The 19,699-nt window shown below is 41.7% G+C and overlaps 1 pseudogene across 1 annotated transcript; it reads left to right on the top strand.

Moving 5' to 3' along the window:
• The first annotated feature begins 244 nt into the window (after positions 1–244).
• LOC306641097 (ADP/ATP translocase 2-like) lies at positions 245–1,247 on the top strand (annotated as a pseudogene). The gene has a single exon. The product of its transcript is annotated as an ADP/ATP translocase 2-like (transcript).
• The last annotated feature ends 18,452 nt before the right edge of the window (positions 1,248–19,699 follow it).

The raw sequence follows: 19,699 nt of genomic DNA, 5'->3' as shown, positions 1-19,699 counted from the left end.
TGCTGGACGGAAAAGGGGAGTGCCGTGTGAAAAGGACCAGGAACCCAAAGGAGAGGAAATCATAGCTCAGGTCATGGAAGGCCGCTCCTCCCCATTCTGTACGTCATGCAACCTAATTAGAATGTGGGTCCATTCAGTGGGACAAGAGGTCAGCGATGAGATGGTGGAACAACAGAAACGAGGGGAAAGGGGCGATTTCCCCTTAAGACTTAAGAAATCAAAGATAGCCCAGAGCCTGGGAGTCAAAGCTGGTTCCTAGCCCACTCCTGTCCCTCAGTCGCCCACCTCCTTTTCTTCCCACATGACAGATGCCGCCGTGTTCTTTGCCAAGGACTTCCTGGCTGGTGGAGTGGCCACGGCCATCTCCAAGACTGGTAGCGGGTCAAGCTGCTGCTGTAGGTAGGATGCCAGCGAGCAAATCACCGCAGATCAGCAACACAAGGGCATTATAGATCACGTGGTTCGCATTCCCAGGGAATGGGGAGACCTGCCCTTCTTCAGTGGAAACCTGGCCAATGTCGTCAGATACTTCTCCACCCAGGTTCTCAACTTTGCCTTCAAAGATAAATACAAGCAGATCATCCTGGTTGGTGTGGAGAAGAGAACCCAGTTTTGGCACTACTTTGCAGGGAACCTGGCAGCAGGTGGTGCTGCAGGGGACACATCCTTGTGTTTTGCGTATCCTCTTGATTTTGCCCAAACCTGTCTAGCAGCTGATGTGGGTAAAGCGGGAGCTGAAGGGAAATTCAAAGGACTTGGTGACTGCCTGATTACGATCTACAAATCTGATGGGATTAAGGGCCTGTATCAAGGTTTCAATGTGTCTGTGCAGGGTATGAGCATCTACTGAGCTGCCTACTTTGGTATCTATGACACTGCAAAGTTAATGCTTCCAGATCCCAAGAGTACGCACATCTTTATCAGCTGGATGATTGCACAATGTGTCACTGCTATTGCTGGGTTGACTTCCCATCCATTTGATACCGTTTGCCACCACATGATGATGCAGTCAGGGCACAAAGGAACTGACATCCTGTACACAGCATTATTGACTGCTGGAAGAAGATTGCTCGTAATGAAGGAGGCAAAGCTTTTTTCCAGAGTGCATGGTCCAGTGTTCTCGGAGGCATGGATGGTGCTTTTGTGCTTGTCTTGAATGATGAAATTAAGAAGTTCACATAAGTTATTTCCTAGGTTTTTCCCTCCCTGTGAACAGGCATATTGTATTATACAACATATCTTGAGCGTTCTGGGGACAGACTCTTGATTGTCTATCAATGGCAACAATTTGCTGGTTGAAAATGGAAAGCAATAACATTCATATGGCCAGTTTTCTCTTAAAGTCATTTCCATGATGACTTTAAGAGACGATGATGATGATGGTGATGATGATGATGATGATAATGGGACTCAATTATATTTTTTATTTCAGTCACTCCTGATAAATCATAAATTTGAAGAAATAAAAGTTTCTAAAAAAGAAATCAAAGGTAGCATCATTGTAGAATTAAAATATAGATTAGAAATCAGAAGAAGCAGAATAGATACTGTTGAACTTTGAACTACAATGTAGAGGAAGATCTCAAGATGTAGATGAGAAAGAAATGGAGAGAACAGAGAGAAAACCTGAATTAGATACAAGGGTAATTTGAGTGTCCTAAAAAAGAAGACCCAACACACGGAACAAATGACACATTCAAAAGTCCAGTTGAGTGAATATCCATGCAATTAGTGACTGAACATGTAAATAAACAGAATAAACAATATTTTGGGAAAATGTGATGCAGAATGCTAATTGCTAAAGTGTATTCTAATTAAAAGGGTAAACTTTGATGATAAAAAATTCTTCAAGGACTTAACAGAAAAAGCAGATCACACCAGGTAAGCAAAAATCAGAAGGAACCAGTCTTCCCAGCAATGTGCAAGACTAGGACATAGGGGAGACTAAGTGGAGCCCAGAGAACCCATCACAGGCAGTAGAAATTGCATTTGTTCAACTATTCTAGAGAAATGCTTGTCATCAGCTTGCAAAGCTGAATGTGCACTCAGCCTGCAACTCCACCAGTTTCACCCTTTGATATACATCTAAAAATTACTGCAACATATACCAGGAGACAAGTACAGGATGGCATTGCTCACCATAGAAAAAATGGGAACCAACTTAACTGTCAAGTGGCAGGAGAATGAATAAATGTATATTAGGATAGTCATAAAATTCATTACTCAACTCCACTGATAATAAATGAACTACAGTTATATGCATCAGTGTGATTGGATCTTCACTGCATTATTGTGCTAAAAAAACCAAGCAAAATTAAATAATGTACTATTTAGGAAAAATTCATGCTAAATCTATAAAGGAAACTTGGGACAATGATTCTGCTGGGGACTGGGGTGGTAGGTGAGCTGAGGCAGGAGCACTTGGGGCATCTGCGAGAGTGGCCACATGATAGTTCTGAAACCAGATGAGGAACTCATGAATATTCATTTTATTCTGATGAATTAGGATACGTACTTCTACATGTCCTTTTGTAGGTATCCATGCTTCATAAGAATAAAGGAACGCCAGGTGAGGTGGTGCACTCCTGTAATCCCTATGGTTCAGTAGGCTAAGGTAGGAAGATAATGAGTTCAAGGCCATCCTCAGCAATTTAGCAAGGCCCTAAGATTTAGCAAGACCCTGTTGCAAAATAAAAAATAAAAAGGACTGGGGTTGCTCAGTGGTTAAGCACCTCTGGGTTCAATCCTTAGTACCAAAAAAAGAAAAGGAAACACAAATTCTAATCATTTTAAAAAATAGAAAATGTGACCAAGAAAATGATAATCGGACAAGATGCCATTTCAGTAGAAAGGCAAAGGCACGTTCTCAAAATGGGAAACTGCTCAAGGAATGTGAGGCCCGTTAAGTCCCTCTTGGAAAAATAAATAAATGAATAACTTACTTGTTTTGAAATTGTACCTTTTAGGGAAGTGAATTAAAGAACTCAGGAATGGAGAGCACATTGTAAGAAGACTTAAGAGAAAATTGAATCATTAAATACAGAATTGTTACTGTACCAGCAGCTACCGTGGAAATGACGAGAACCCAGGAGCTGGGCAGTGCTGCAAGACATTGTCCTTCAGGGAACCAAGTAGACAAGTGTCCAACTGGACCCCAGTTTATGGTTTGGATGTGAGGAGTCCCCCAAAAGTTCACATGTGAGACAATGCAGGAAGGTTTAGAGGAGAAGTGATTGGGTTGTAAGGGTCTTAACCCAATCAGTGGATTATTCCATCATGGGATTAACTGAAGTGGTAGGGTGTGGCTGAAGAAGTGGGAATTGGGGTGTGACTATCGGGTATACATTTTGTATCTGGAGAGTGGAGTCTCTCTGCTTTCTGATGATGTGAGCTGCTTCCCTCAGTCACGCTCTTCCGCCATAATGTTCAGCCTCACCTGGAGCCCTGAGGAATGGAGCCAGCCTCCTATGGACTAAGACCTCTGAAACCATGAGCCCTCAAATAAACCCTTCCTCCTTTACAGTTGTGCTGGTCAGGTCGTTGAGTCACAGCAGTGAAAAAGCTGATTAAGACAACCAGAAAGAAAGAAACCAACAAGATGATGTGGCTGTGGAACCCTCTGACAAGAAGTTGGACAGTCTAAAGTTTGAGCTAGCAAAAGCATTATCAATTCCAAAGGCACAGGCCAAATCAGGGCAAAGAGACAAAACAGTTCCATCATTAAATAGGAAACGAGCTTACAGGAAGCTGCAAGTAGCCTGATGCCCATCTAGAAGACGCTCTCGGATGCAGTCTGCACGATTCAACCCATGTCAAAACAGAACCACACATTTTCTACTTCAGGAATATTTGTTATGCAACAAAGATCATGAAGACTGTGTAGGACAATTAATGCTTTCTGTGCTTAGACATCTCATTTTGAAAATGATATCTCATTATTTTTGATGGTATCTTTCCATTTTGAATGACTTGTATTTGAAATTCAATTTGTATTAATTTTCCCTTCTTTTAATGTTTCCTATTATCAAATGTCTATATCAGATAGAGTTTTTTTTTTTTTTTTTTTTTTGCAGTGCTGGGGATTAAACTCAGGGCCTTGAGCTTGTGAGGCAAGCACTCTTATCAACTGAGCTATCTCCCTAGCCCCAGGTAGAGATTTTTTATGTTACTGAAATATATAATCTACAAGCACTGTATAGTTCCTCATAATAATAATAAATTATAAATTTATGATTATGCCTCATGTTTTTAACAGAAAACCTCTAAAATGTTTGTTATAACCCTGCCACAGAGAAAATGATTGATTGTTATTATGGTCACTCATTTTTTCTTCTTTTTTCTTTTTCTTTTTCAAATTTTAAGAAGTTTGACTGCTTTTTTATTAATGCATTATACATCATAGTGGAATTCATTGTTACATAATTTGTACATGCACATTATATAACAATATAATTCAATTTTGTTCCCAATACTTCACCTTTCCCCCCTCATTATTATTTTAAAGCTTGTAAATAAAGTGTTTTAAAAATTAGAAAAATCTGTGATGTTCAAGAAATTCCAAGAATTTCAAGAATTCCTGGGCATCATGATTTATTCCTAAATCCCACATTTTGTCTGATGAGCTCCTGCATCAGGAGTTTTCAAACTCCAGTTCACATGTCTCTTCTTTAAAATGTTCTGTATTTTTAAAAAACAAACTTTCTGTATTAGAAAGGGCTAAAGTTTCAAATGCCAGAAATCTGATATGATCTATCTTGGACAAAAGGGTACCTCACCAGTCTATGTAATTGGGAATGGCTATAGCTTCAGGCACAACTGAATCCAGAAGATCAGACAATGTCCTCTCTCTTACCAGCTTTTCCTGTAACTTTGGTTCAATTTCTCTCCACCTAAAATTAAAGACAGTCACACTATTCCACTCCTCAGCATGTACCCAAAGAATTTAAAATGAATATACTATAATGACGTGGCCACATCAATGTTTACAGCAGCTCAATTCACAATAGCTAAGCTATGGAACCAACCTAGGTGCCCTTCAATAGATGAATGAATAAAGACAAAGGTGGTATATATATACAACAGAATGTTACTCAACTATAAATAATGAAATTATGGCATTTACTGGTAAATGGATGGAAGTAGAGACTATCATGCTAAGCAAAATAAACCAATCCCCAAATACCAAAGGCTAGATATTCTCTCTAATATGCAATGCTGACTCACAATAGGTGGGGTGGGGGGTGGAGAGTGATGTGGAGGTTCACTGGATTGGACGGGGAGAGTGGGGGGACAGGGATGGGAATGGGAAAGACGGTAGAATGAATCAGACATAAATTTCCCATGTTCATATATGAATAGAATGACCAGTGTAACTCTACATCATGTACAACCACAAGAATGGAAAGTTATACTCCATGTATGGATGATATGTCAAAATACATTCTACTGTCGTGTATAACTAAAAAGAACAAATAAAAAATTTAAAAAATAAAAAGGCAGTCACACTAAGAATTTCAGGTGTGCTTTATCCTTAAAACTCACAAAAAGAAGAAACTCTCTTAATAGGTTTGGTAAAGATCCTGAGGAGCTTTCAGATCCTCCCTGATCCACTGATTGTTCAAAGAAAGATAGAATATCCTGACTGGTCCAATTTGGGCCTCTCGCCCTCATCTGTCCTGCCTGACAATATGCAATGAGTTCTCCACCAGAAAGATGGGTTGTCCTAGCTGAAGAAGGGGTGCCATAGGCATCTACCTCATCTTCCATTCTCCTTTCCTTCCCTGAGAACCAATCCTTCCCTCACTGTATTCCCCTCACTTTGGCTTCTTCCTGGGTTGTTCCACTTCTCACAGTGTACCTTGTTATATGCACATCCATTTCGCCTCTAGGAGCTCCATAAAGAGCTGGTCTTGCTCCTTTGATATTCTAGCAGCTTGCACGTGCCTGGCATGCAGTAGGTCGATTTACAGGAAATTATTATTTTTCAGGCACTGTTCAAAGTTCTATATGGACTAGTTACTCTTCATAACAATACAATGAGACAGGTATTATCCTTCCTGTGGTTTGGATCTGGAATGTCCCCCAAAAGCCCATATGTTAAAAGGCTTAGTCCCCGCCCATGGCACTTATGGAAAAGGGTGGAACCTTTAAGAGATGGGGCCTAGTTGGAGATCTTAGATCATTAGGGGCATGCCCTTGAATGGTGTTGCGGGCTCACAGCCTCTCCCCTTTCTCTCTTTTACTGCCTGGTCATGAGGTAAATGGTTTTGCTCCACCATGTGCTTCTCACCATTGCCAATCTGTATCCCCACTAGAGGCCTAAAACCAATGGATCCACCTGATCGTGGACTGAAACCTCTCAAACGGTGAGCCATTATAAACCTTCTCTCTTTATAAGTTGATTATCTCAGGTATTTGTTACAGAAATAGAAAGCTGACTAACACAATCCCCCATTTAAATATATATTGACTAAGGTAAGGAAAATACGTCATGGTTTAAAGAAATTACCAACAGAACTCCCATACAGATCACAGGGGATGTCTACTGCAGTTGAAAGGAGTTCTCCACTGTCAAAGGGAACTATTGTCTTATGAGTACTTCCCTGAAGGGAGCATGTCTGACCACATAACAAGGGTGGGATGACCTCCATGGAAAAGGCTGGGCCCATGCCAATGACGCGGGCCGGAGGCAGAGGGCACAGGTTGCCAGGCACTCCCTCCTCCCTGCCCCCACCAACACCATAAAATGTCTGGGTTCTCCCCGCCCCAGGCCAGCAAACAAAAGAACAACTGCCTTTTGGAATAAGTAATCCTGATCCTGGATATTGTCCAAGACACACAGAAGGAATCCCTCTGGCAGATAAGTCACAGAGCTGCAGCGCAAAGGAACCTTAAAACATCACTGAAGACTGTGCTTTTGTTTTTCAGATGAGGAAACAGAGGCCGGTAGAGGTTAAAAAATTTGTCCAAGGTCACACAGCTAGTTAGTACAGAAACTAGATGCTGAAAGCAGAATCCAGATCCCCCCTGGAGACTTCTCACAAACAGAATCTTCATTTTTTTTTTTTTTTGGAAGTCTCTGCCTTATTTAAATTGTATTAAATCTATTCTAATTTTCTACCAAAATAACTATAAATTAAATTACTTAAATTGGATTAAATATAATTAAATTAAATTATGTAAAGTATTAAATATTATATTAATACAATATTAACATAATTCATCTTTCAAAAAAAGTCATTTAGTGTGCACTATCTAAAAATAACAATATATATATATAAATAGATTTAAAAATAAATAAAGGGCCATGGCATACTTAAATAGCTCCCAACTCTCCTACTAAATAAACTCTCAATTTACAACATCTGAAACATGTAAATCAGTTCTGCTTCTTGGATACACTATATTTTTCAAAGAGAAGTTTAAAGACAAGTACCTTACTGGTATATATTAATCCTGACTTAGGTTGGTTGTAGTAAAGCAAACTCAGTAATGGGATGTACTCAAACTAGTCAAAAATTCATACTACTGAAGCAGCCCATGTACCTAAGAGATCAGCCACATGAGCAAAGTTAAACCAGAGGGGGAAACATGTTGTTATAAAATTAGTACAGGTCTAGGATTATCTAGTTACTTTCCATCTTAATCATAGAGGGAAAACAGATTTATGCGTTAAACAAGACTCTAAAGGTCAGCCAATGGAATCCCTTCATTAACCAAATGAAGAAATAGCATTACATGCAGAATCTTTACTCAAATGATTTATTTACAGCTCCACCTCAGTACTCAGAGGCAAAGGGAACATCCTTAGCCCAGGCAGGTGGGCTCCATGCTTTGCCTTTAGCTTCTTAGTTAGAAGCTTTGGCTCAGGGTCAATTGGATGTGGAAGCTTCAGGATAGATGTGTGTTCTGTTGCCTGGAACCTTCCACCTTCAGGTGGTAGAGCATCATACCCACTACCAGGGTGTAGTTCCATTGGAAAAATCCACTGTATTGCCTCCAGAGTAGGATGGAGAAGCACACTGTGTATGCTGTTCAGCAGAACAAAGACTGGTGGGGTCCCCCAGATTAGCAAGGACCCTCTCACTGCTGTGTCTGACACAGCCACCCTGCATTTTCTGAATCTCTTCACAACCTGCTAAGGCAGCCTATTCTGATCTCTGGACAATGTTTAGCACTACGATTGGAGAGTTTCCAACTGCTTTAGTGCTGATGATATCTGCTTTTCTGAGATTTGGAGCTGGACCTGGTCAGATGATCAGAATATCTGCTGAACTGGGCTGTTGTTCTTCTGGGACACAAATTCCAAAACACTCTGAATATTCTCCATCTCGGCAGCAAAAGGTTCACCACGATGCACATGCATCTCAGCAAGAGCAAAAATGGGGTTCCACATACTGTGTGTCTAAATATTAACAAGAAATACATCACCAAGTGTGGTGGCACAAACCAGTAATCCCACAGACGTGGGAGGCTGAGGCAGGAGGATGGCAAGTTCAAGGTCGGTTCAGACATCTTAGCAAGACCCTGTCTCAAAATAAAAAAACAAAAAAGGTTGGGTATGGATGTGGCTCAGGATTAGAGCATCCCTGGGTTCAATCTGCAGTACTGAAAAAAAAAAAAAAAAAAGTAATATGTCAAATCAATAAACTGTTAAATAACACAGGCTCTAGCCCTCTATCTTCCACCTTCATAAATTTATCTTTATAAGAGAAAATTTTAAATATGTATAAGGCTATGACTTCTTTATGACTGCAAATCAACAAACTATCAAAGACCACTGAATTTTATCACTATAGGGCATGCGTGGCCTTCTGTCAATGGACTAGCAATATCTAAATGGATAATGAGACAGACATAAAAAGAGTGGAAAGCAAGTATGTTGAATGTTTGTACCTTTAAGAAATGACAGTTGATTGAGGACATGGACATATTTAACTTGATTTAAATATCACAATGTATGCCTATATTGAAACATCACCCTAGTTCATTAATTTGTGAAGTCTTTATGTTTTTATGTATCAGTTAACATAAATTTAGTTCAAATGAAAATTTGTATGTTAAAAAGTTATACATAACTCCCATATTATATTATTTATTCCATAAAACTAATTTTTCTGGCCTTCATTTTACCAACATGACTAATTGTATTATTGGAATGAAGATGTTCGCATAGTTTGTGTTCCATTAACAGTAATGATCTAAAAAGTTAAGTACTAAAAGAAACTATTATACCACGAATTTTAATATATTTTTACAAAAATATAAATAAAATGCTAAAGATTAAAATTATATCTTTTTTTTTTTTTTTTTTTTTTTGAGGTTTTTCTTTGAGCCAGGCATGGCAGCGCATGCCTGTAATCCCAGCGACTCAGGAGGCTGAGCAGGAGGATCACAAATTCAAACCAGCCTCTGCAACTTAGTGAGGCTCTCAGTGATCTAAGTGAGATCCTATTTCAAAGCAAAAAATAAAAAGGCTGGGAATTTGGCTCAGTGGTGAAGCATCCCTGAGTTCAATCCCCAGTATCAAAAAAAAAAAAAATTTTTCTTTTAAAACATTTAATGTTTTGTGTGTAGCATTGCAGATCAAAACCCAGGACCTCACTAATGCTAAGCACACACTCTACCACTAAGCCACATCCCCAGCCCCTAAATTTATGTATTAAAATTAAAAACCAAATTATAAGTGATAATTAATGAGGGATGATTGTTCCAAGGACGGTTCTCCAGGGCAGCCTGCAGCTCAGCAAAGCCTCTGCTGACTTGTCTCTTTGTTACTCGTCCATCACCACCAACACCCTAATCTCTAAAGTTCCACAGGGTAGTGAAACGTCATGAGTGTTTTTCCAGAATACTGTGTTCATGTCTGATTGCTATTGCAGCCCTATTTTCATAAGAGGGAGTTTGTTTATTGTTTTGGAGAAAAGACAACAGATAATTCTATTCAGTCACCCAGTCAATGTATTAAAAAACAAACAAACAACCACAAAAAAAAAAAAAAAATTCCCACAGTATTGGGTTGAGATGTAGCTCAGTGGTAGAGCACTTGCCTAGCATGTGGGAGGTGCTGGGTTCTATCACCAGCACAACAAACAAACACAGACCAGTATATGTTTTTAGTATAAAATGTGCCTTGTTGGCATGTGATCCCTTACACCTATTTGCTCCTGATTCTAGAAGGCAATACTAAATATTTTTTTCACTCTATAACATTTCCCTCATAGCTCCTTCCTCCTTTTTTTCCCCTTTTATTCCTTTCCTTCAGGGATTAGCATCTAGCACTGCCAGTTACAGGCTGTGTGAGCTTGTGAAAGTCCCTCTTGCTTCCATTTCTGCATTTGTACAGAGGGGGTGACTTCATGTAGCACATGGAAATGCTACCATGGTATGTGAAATCATCTCTGTGTGCGCTGAGGTTCAGCCTAGTGCAGACCAAGGCTCCGGGCACACTCCCAGGGTGGTGGCTGTTACAATCCTCCACTCCCCATGATCAAAAGAATTCCATCAAATTTGGAACCCTTCCCAGGGTCACAAAACAAGGAGACATTAAAGATTAGTGTTGGGCTGTGGGTGTGGCTCAGTGGTAGAGAGCTTGGGTTCTATTCCCAGACCAGAAAAGAAAAAAAAAAAAGAAAATTAATGTCACTCTTTTATGAAACCAAACTGCTTCTCCCCACAATGTAGGTTCTTTGACAGTGAGGGGATCCATTTGAATCAGGAAATCATTCCTCTTTAAATATGGTCTTGGATGATATTTTAAAATGAAACACATGAGCTGTGCACAGGTGGCACACACCTGAATCCCAGTCACTCTGGAGGCTGAAGCAGGAGGATGGCAAGTTCAAGGACAGCCTCAGTAACTTAGGAAGGTCCTAGGTAACTTAGTGAGACCCTGTCTTAAAAAAATATTGAGGACTGGGGATATGGCTCAGTAGTAGAGCACCCCTGGGTTTATCCTAGCAGAAGGAAGGAAGGGAGGAAGGGAGGGAGGAAGGAGGGAAGGAAGGAAGGAAGGAAGGAAGGAAGGAAGGAAGGAAGGAAGGAAGGAAGGAAGGAAGGAAGGAAGGAAGGAAGGAAGGAAAGAAGGGAGGGAGGGAGGGAGAGAGGGAAAAAAACAGGAACAAATGGAACACTGAACGTGAGCCAATCCCACAGCTTCTTTAGATTTAGCCCATCTCACACGGGGAATACCAACCAGCAAAAGGCGGCATCCTCTTCTCTACCCCAGGGCTGGGCAGCTTGCCTTGTGCCCTCCTGAAGAAGGAAGTGGCATCCCCTGAGTCAGAGGCTACAGAGCTCGAGGGGGAACCGGGCCCCGCCATCAGATGCCGGCATAGCTCTGCTGAGTGTTGCGGGCAAGGCAGGAACCAGACGGGATCCTCCTCAGAAAGGGTGGGCAGCGAGGAGGGAGGCTGCCTCCAGGAAGGACAGGGATGAGAGACCTGAGAGAGGTCCGGGATTCCCTGGAAAGGGACCAAGGAACCCAGATCGTGGACAAGGAGCTGGAGAACCAGGCTCCGAGAGACCCTAATAATACAGGGCTTCGTGGAGGTTTCTCGGCGGCCATCCGCACAGGCGAGGCTGCCGTCATCCACCCGGTGCATCCTTGACTGCTGGGTCCCCTGCATCCCTGGACACGACACCGCGCTAGCCTGCAGGATCCATCCCCGCGGCAGGCAAATGACTGCAGCTGTGTCGCTCTGTGTCTTAAGAGCCATCGCTGGTCTCCTTTAGGGCACTCGGAGTACCTCTGCTCCCCGCGCACATGCTCAGATCAGAGGAGTACGTGCTCAGCCAACCCGGAGCCCTAGCGAGAGGCTACCACCTCGCAGGTTTCAAGCCAGGTGGAGCCCAGAGCCGTAAGCTTGTCTCCTTCGCTGACTCACTACTGACTGGTTTCTCCAGAGAAGGCTACCTCTGTCTATGAGACAGGTAAATAAGACACAGGTTTATTATGAGGAGCAGGCTTGCACGATTAGGAAGGCTGAGAAGTCCCAAGTCAGCCAGCTGGAGACCCAGAATTGCTGATGGTGTTCATTCCAGTCTGAGAAGAAGAACCAAGTGAGACCAAGCCCAAAAAGCAATAGAGGGCAGACATTCCAGCATAAAGACAGAATCCTCTCTTTCTTACTTAGGCTTTCATTCTATTCTTGTCTTCAACTGATTAGATGAAGCCCACCAGAACTGGGGCACACAATCTGCTTTACTCAGTCTACTCATTCAAATATCAATCTCATTCAGAGACACCTTCACAGACACACCTGGAATAATGTCTCATCAAATATGCAGCACCCCAGAGCGCAATGAAATATGCACATAAAATCGATCATCATGCTCTCCCTGCTCCTTGAAGTCATCTCTCAAATGCACTACCCATAAACTTATATTTAAAACTCTGCTTTCAGACAACCCAGAATAAAACAACAGGATTTTCATCAGTATTGATGTTGGGTAAGACATATCCAAATCCTGCAGGACTATAGACAGTTCTCTGTCGTATGGGATAGCCCACACTTTGCAAAATGGATAATGTTCCTAATAACTGTAAATGAAACACAGTAATATCTCCAATTGTTGTTACAATCAACTGAGCCCTGTACATTTCAAAAATGCCCCAAGGGACAGTACTATCCACCTAAATTTCCTCCCCACAAATTGAGAACCATTTATCTAGAAGAATTGAGCTTCGGGGATGGCTTGACCAGGACTCCAAACCACTTGTCTATGATTTTCCATGTTCTGCCTTCCTCTGTGTCAACTTTGCCCTCAGCTTTCTCAGTGAGGCAAGTCAACCACAGCTGTTTAAGGAGCAAGTCCACAGGCTATGGGGACTGAAGAAGAGAGAGCCCTCTCCTGCTCCGTTCCCAGCAAGATTCCAAAGATCTTCCCTGACCCTGTCAAACGAAGTCATATATCTGATATGACTGATGGTCTACCCATTTTCTTTTTTTTTTTTTTTTCATTCGTGATCCAGGTTAGAGCTGGAGCTGGAAGTAGAACTGGTCTCCCTGATATCCATGGATGTCTGTATGTGTGAGAGAGATGCCTGGATACACATTTCAGCATTCTTAGGAAGTATTGTCAGGCAGGGGAAAGGATGGTGGGTGGAGACCTGACAAATATGTGCCATAGAGAATGTGGTGTGTTTGTGGAAAAGCAAGCCTCTTGCTGGGGCTGTGGAGTGAAAAACAAGAGAGTTGTGGGAAATTGAAGGAGTAAGTAGATAATAGATCATTTCATCAAATTAATACAATCAGCTCCCCTTGTTCCTCAACTGAGTCATCTACCCCACCCCATCACCTTAAAATGCTCTGACTATGCACGGGAGCATCTGGTCCTCCAGGTTACTGGTTTCTCACTTTGAATCAATAACTGAGTACTCTAGTTTATCCATCAGACTCTGAGAGTCAGGTTAGTATTAATTAACTCCTAAAAAAAAGTAGATACCCTTACCATGTGTGACATCAGATTTCTGAGCCTTCACAAATGACCCTAACCTGTGATAATTTTGCCACATTAACTGTGATCCTGAGAGGCACCTTGCTGCCTTCCCTGTCAGTCTCCCACTCTTTGTGTCCCCACTCCACACTGCCCTGTTCCATTGTCCATCTATCTCCTGTAGTGTTCTTAGTTTGATTTTGCAAGTGAAGAACCCAGGCTCAGAGAGGCTAAATAATTCTCCTGGGGTGCACAGCCAGTAGATCAGAGAGCCAACAATTGAACCCATGGATCTGACTATCAGGGTCATTATTACCACTCTGCTTCTCCTTTTGTTAGCAACATCTACCAGGACAAACTGTCTCCAAAAGCCCCCTTCTCATCCTAGAGATAATAACTATGTTCACATAAACTGTGGTGCTTAATCCAGACTAGAACAGAGTGTGCCCCCACCTTTGTCTTATTGCTGGGGCCTTTTGTCCCCTCATTCACAGCCTCCCTGTGTCCTTGCTCCTCCTGTGCCCAGTACAACAGAAGCGCTATGAATCAGCAGGAAAGTGTCCTTTCCCCAAACCAAATAAGGGGCTGGGTCCTAAAAACAGCAATAAACCCCACAAGGTTTTATTAATTCAAACAAAGTATAATCCATGGCAGGAATGGTTTCTAGGGTCACAGCAGCCTGTATGACTCTCAAAGGAAAAGAAATGGAAAGTCAGACTGCCCACCTCTGTTTATTGGGAACAATTGTTCTTCCAGCCCAAACCACATGACCATAATAGGAAAGAAGAGCACGGCCCTATCAGAGAGTTTTTATTCTTAGGGCCGGAAAAGAGCAAAAGATGTTTGGTTGGCCTGCAGTATTTCAGCCTTGGACTTCTCATTTCCCTCTCCTCTCCTGATCACTCCACTCCACCCCCCAGCCCTGGTGGTTTTGGCCTTTTGCTTGCATGAGAATTTATTGCCTGTCTTGACACGGTTGAGGTCATCCGTAGCACCTTCTTAGGGATGAGATGAACAGGAAGCTGCAGGGAATGCAATCAGAATTCCCACCATCTGGCCAGCTGAGTTTCTGGAGAACAAAATGGAGGAGTCACAGAGTCTGAAAGGGGCTCTGGTATCGGGGTCAGTCCTTAAGAGTTGCTGGAGCCCTAACCATGGCTGGGAGGTGAAGCTGTCTAGCTGCTTAGTGTGGGGAGGGAGGGAGGGAGGGAGGGAGGAAGGAAGGAAGGAAGGAAGGAAGGAAGGAAGGAAGGAAGGAAGGAAGGAAGGAGGGAGGGAGGGAGGGAGGGAGGGAGGGAGGGAGGGAGGAAGGGAGGAAGGAAGGAAGGAAGGAAGGAAGGAAGGAAGGAAGGAAGGAAGGAAGGAAGGAAGGAAGGAAGGAAGACAGCTAGCCTCCTCCATCTGGGACTCTGCTCCTCTTTGTGCCCTGGAGAAGGGGAAAGGCTCAGACACTGAACTGTCCATGGCCACTGTTTGATAGAGATTTTTGCCTTTGTTTTCAATGCAGAGAGAATGAGTTGCCTAGCAGAAAAAGTTGCAAAAGATTCAAAAGTGCTTTGAACCATATTCCTGCATACATGCACTCATTCATTTTACAATTTGTTGCCTAAGCATCTCTGTAAGAAGACTGTACACTGCCTGCCTCCCATACCAAACATTCTCTGCCCACCCTACACCCACCGTGTCCAAGACAACCACCTTCCCAGGTCCCCAGGAGGCAGGATCTGTGGAGATGAAATGTGAAGTGCTGGTCAAATGCTTTGCTGGGTGGGCAGCAAAGGGGAACAATGAGGATGGAGTGGTTGGGTTAAGAAAAGCGTCCCCTGTCCTTGGGGACCATTTCATTCCTGTGTGGACAGACTTGCAATTGTTTGCCTCCATTGATTCACCACCAGAATTATTCCTGACACACAAATCTCCCTCCTACCGGAGTCTACTTCTTTCACTGTGGTCATTGTCGATGGTAACAGTTCCTCAACTGAAGCAAGATTTGGACAGAAGGCTTGGGGCGCACTCTGACCTGACTAGCCAGGTCATTGCATTCTGATCTCTGGAATTCAGGTTCCTCATCTATAAGACAGAAATCATCTTTTCTGTCCTGATCGTCTTGTGTAGAAAGGTTGGGAAGCAAGTGTGGAGTGTGATTGTACAGAGTTTTCTTAAGTCCCACTATTTATCACCCCAGGGACACATGAAAGCCTCGCCATGGTAGCTCCAGATGGACATCTGCCCCCTATCCATGAGGGCCCTGCCCTCATGGATCATCATTTGTAGATGTCAACATCTACAAATATTTTCTTATTTGCCACTTTACGGAGCAGTTCAAACATCCATCAACCTTAAGAGGGGAGCACCAAGACATGCCATCATGGGGATGAATCCTGAGAACATTATGCTAAGTGAAACAAGCCAGGCACAAAAGGTCACATATCACTGGATTCCACTTACATGAAATATTTAGAGTAGATAAATCCGTAGGGTCATAACAGATTGGGGGTTTCCAGCGGAGGCTAGCGGGAGGGGAAAATGAGGGGAAACTGCCAAATGAATACAGAGTGTCACTGTGGCGTACTGGGAATATCTTGGAACTACAATAGAGGTGATAGAATTGTTTACTTTACAATGGTCAATTTAGGCTGGGAGTTTAGCATAGGGTAGAGTGCTTGCCTAGCATGTCCGAGGCCCTGGGTTCAACCCTGAGTCCCACAACAGACAATTAACAAATAAAATGGTGGAATTTTATGTTTAATGAAGGGAGCCGATCAAATGAGAGTGTTTTATGTAGTGGAACCCTGGGTGCCGCTGCCTGTGAACCCTGAAAGGCAATATTCTTAGGCTCTCTGAGAAGGTTCTTCTCTGTTCCCTCCACTCAGGACCCTCAGGTGCCTGTCAAGTACTAACTGCTCTTGTGATGTCAGCCATCCTTCAAGCAAGGTCTTGACTACATTTACCCTTTGACTGCCTACCTCAGCCTCCAGGTCCCTGCTTGGGCACCTTGTGTCAGCACACTGTGAACTGTATATGTACTCACTACATCCTACAAACAGCAGACCAGCCATTCCAGGGAATTAGATGCTGTTTTCCAGGAGAATCAATAAAAGGGAAGCCTGTCTGTGTGACCATGTGAGGGTACACACTGAAATGTTCATAGTGCCCATGTCTTACCTCTGGATGCTTGGAGTTGGGATGTGCATTGGAGCTTCCTTTTTTATGTTTACCTAGGTATTTTTAAACTGTTCAACAAAACACATGGTTTGTTTTATTTTATTTGGGTGCTGGGGATTGAACCCCGAACCTTGTGCATGCAAAGCATGTACTCTACCACTGAGCTACATCCCTCCCACAGCCCCTTGATATAATTTTAGAGAAAATGCCAAATGGGGATGGTGTGTTTAAAGATGAAGTACAAACATTCATCAGAAATGATTCTTATTTATCAAAATTTTAAAAGTCAAACTAACAAATGTTTCTGGAGCCCTGGTAGGAGCCAGTGTCATAAAAAAACAAGAACGTCCCCATCCTGAGAGTGTTCATAATGACTGTCACCCTCCTGTGGTATGTGTGGTATTAGAAATATTCACAGAGCTGTATGGAAGCATGGGTGGAAGGAAAGATACATCAATTCCACCTGGAGGAATCAGGAAGACTCTATAGCAAAGAAACCATTTGAGCTAGACTTCCACTCCAGCCAACTGGTCAACCCATGCCTTCATTTCTTCAGTCTTTTCTCCTGTGTTTTTATCAAAACCCTATTCCAAGGACCTTAGTTGTTTCCTTTTCTGAATTACACACCACTTTTTGTTCACATCCTTTGTATGGTATATGTTATTTGCCATTATTTTTTCATATATATAAACACGATCTATTTTGAAGACAAGAGCTGTTATTCTATAACTCTCTGTAACTACAGCATCCTTTAAAAGTATTATTGACAATTATGATGTCATATGTATGTGTATATATATATATATATATATATAGAGAGAGAGAGAGAGAGAGAGAGAGAGAGAGAGAGAGAGAGAAAGAGAGAGAGAGAGTCCATCAATAATATAGTGGGCATGTTAGAAAAATCTTTACTACTTGGCTTTTTAAATTCTTAAGATGCATTCTTAAAAGTCACTTTCATAAATTAAGAGTTAAGCACAAAGCCAGATGTTCATGCCTGCTATCTTTGAGGGAGACCAAAGTATACTAAAGAAGTAGCTGAAAAATGAAAGTTTCAAAAAGTTACCAAGTTCATTTATTGTATCAAAAATAGAAACTCTGAATAAAATATATTCTAGCATAATTCATTTTTGTTTAGATACCAGATACAAGGTTAGGCACTAAGAGAGTCATGGTCTAGGTTGAAAATGATTCTTTCCCTAGAAGGAGGATAAACAGCACCATTTTCTATTTAGTTCCAGAAAGGCTTGTTGCATTAATTTGGTTAAGGCCCAACAGCAAGTAACTGAGAAGCCCAGAGCAACAGTAGCTTAAGTAAACTAGAATTTTATTTCCCTCTCATATTTAAGAAGTCTGGAGGTTGTCAGTCCAGGCCTGGTGCAGCCCTCCACGCTGGTAGGATACCAGATCTTCTATCTTATTGCACTGCCACCTGTGCCTTCCATTCCCAAGGCCCAAAATAGCTACAGGGGCTCCAGTCATTATGTCTTCAGTCCAGGAACAAGAAAGGATGAGAAAAGAAAGAAAATACTCCCTCTTACTAAGGGCTCTCTGAGGAAATTACTGTTTCTATGAGACCATATTTGTCAGAGTAGTCTGGGAAATATGATCCCTATTCTTGGCAGCAACATGCCTAGCTAGGTATTGGGTTTCAGGGACTTTTTTTAGCCTTTTTTTTTTTTTTTTTGGTATGATGTACCCCTTTGGTACCCTAGTGAAATCTTGACTCCCTTATCAGAATAATGTTTTCAAGTGAATAAAATAAAATGCATAGATTACAGAGGAAGCAGATTAAATTGAAATATGTTTCTACTGACTTAGCCTTGAGAGCTGTAGACCCAGAGTTAAGAATCACTTTGTATGTAAAAAGGGGAACAATCACCAGTTTCTGATTCTTGACATAGAAAAACCTTTAAGAATGATTTTATTCACCCATTAAGCAATTGTTGAATTCCTATTTTAAATCTAGCCCTGTGCCAAAGATTATGATGAATGCAAGAGAAGACATAATCTCTCTTATTAAACCATTATTCTCTAATTTACTTAAATATTCAATAAAACTGGGAATATCCATTGTATAAAGGTGGATAGTAGCTATAGTTTGGAGTTGAAACATCCCCAGAGGCTCCTATGTTAACGGCTTTGTTTCTAGCCTGTGGTACTGTTGGGAGGTAGTGTACCTTCAAGAGGTGAGGCCTAGAGGAAGAAGTTAGGCTACTGGGGGCTATGCCCTTGAAGGGGCTATTAGGATCTTGCCCCCACCCTTTTCTCTTCCTTTACTGCTGACTGCTGGGAGGTGAGCAGTTTCTTTTGCCACATTCTTTTGCCAATATGTGCTGCCTCAACATAGACCCCAAATCAATGCGTCCAATCAGTCATGGACTTAAATCTACAAAACTATGAGCATAATTAAACTTTTATTATTTTTAAGTTGATTATCTCAGGTATTTTGTTATAATAATGAAAACTGAGTACTACAATAGTCATTTAGGCCAAGTTCAACATACCAGAATTTAAGGGGTTCAAAATAAGGGAAAACTCATATGGAGTGGATTTGAAGGAAGTAAAGAAAGAAAAGTATAAGATTTATCCTAAGAGAAAGAAGAAGGAGTGTATTTAAGGGGGGAGGAGCAGGGGAATGTGAGGGAGGTATGGAGAAGGCGGTGGTAGAAGATTCCTAAAGGGTTCTAAAGAAAATGGCCTAGAAGAAGTGGTTGGCAAGGAGAGGGTGTTGGCTTGAGTTCTTAACAATAAAGGAATGAAAAAGAGTTGAGAAATGCCTGTGTGTACACAGGTCAGTATATAAAAATATTTAAAATGAACTCGAAGGATAAAGTTGGAATTTCTGGTAGTGATTGTTCCTGGGGAGATAGGGTGGTAGAGGGACTGAAGTTTTATCTGTAATATTTTATTTCTTTAAAAACAAAAAGAGGCTAGAGGCAAATATGACAAAAATCTTAACTATTCACAGATTTTTGTTATGTCACTTTTTTCTTTTTAAACATTTCACAAGCTTAAAAATGGTAGTCATCACTTTAAATTCTCTAATGCATTTTTATTCTGTTCTACATATAATTTAACTCATCTTATAAGCTCC

This window comes from Sciurus vulgaris (genome assembly GCF_902686455.1).
Source record: "Sciurus vulgaris genome assembly, chromosome: 12".
NCBI classification, from domain to species: Eukaryota; Metazoa; Chordata; class Mammalia; order Rodentia; family Sciuridae; genus Sciurus; species Sciurus vulgaris.
The sequence above is the reverse complement of the archived record's forward strand: the minus strand, read 5'-3'. Positions and strand labels throughout refer to the sequence as shown.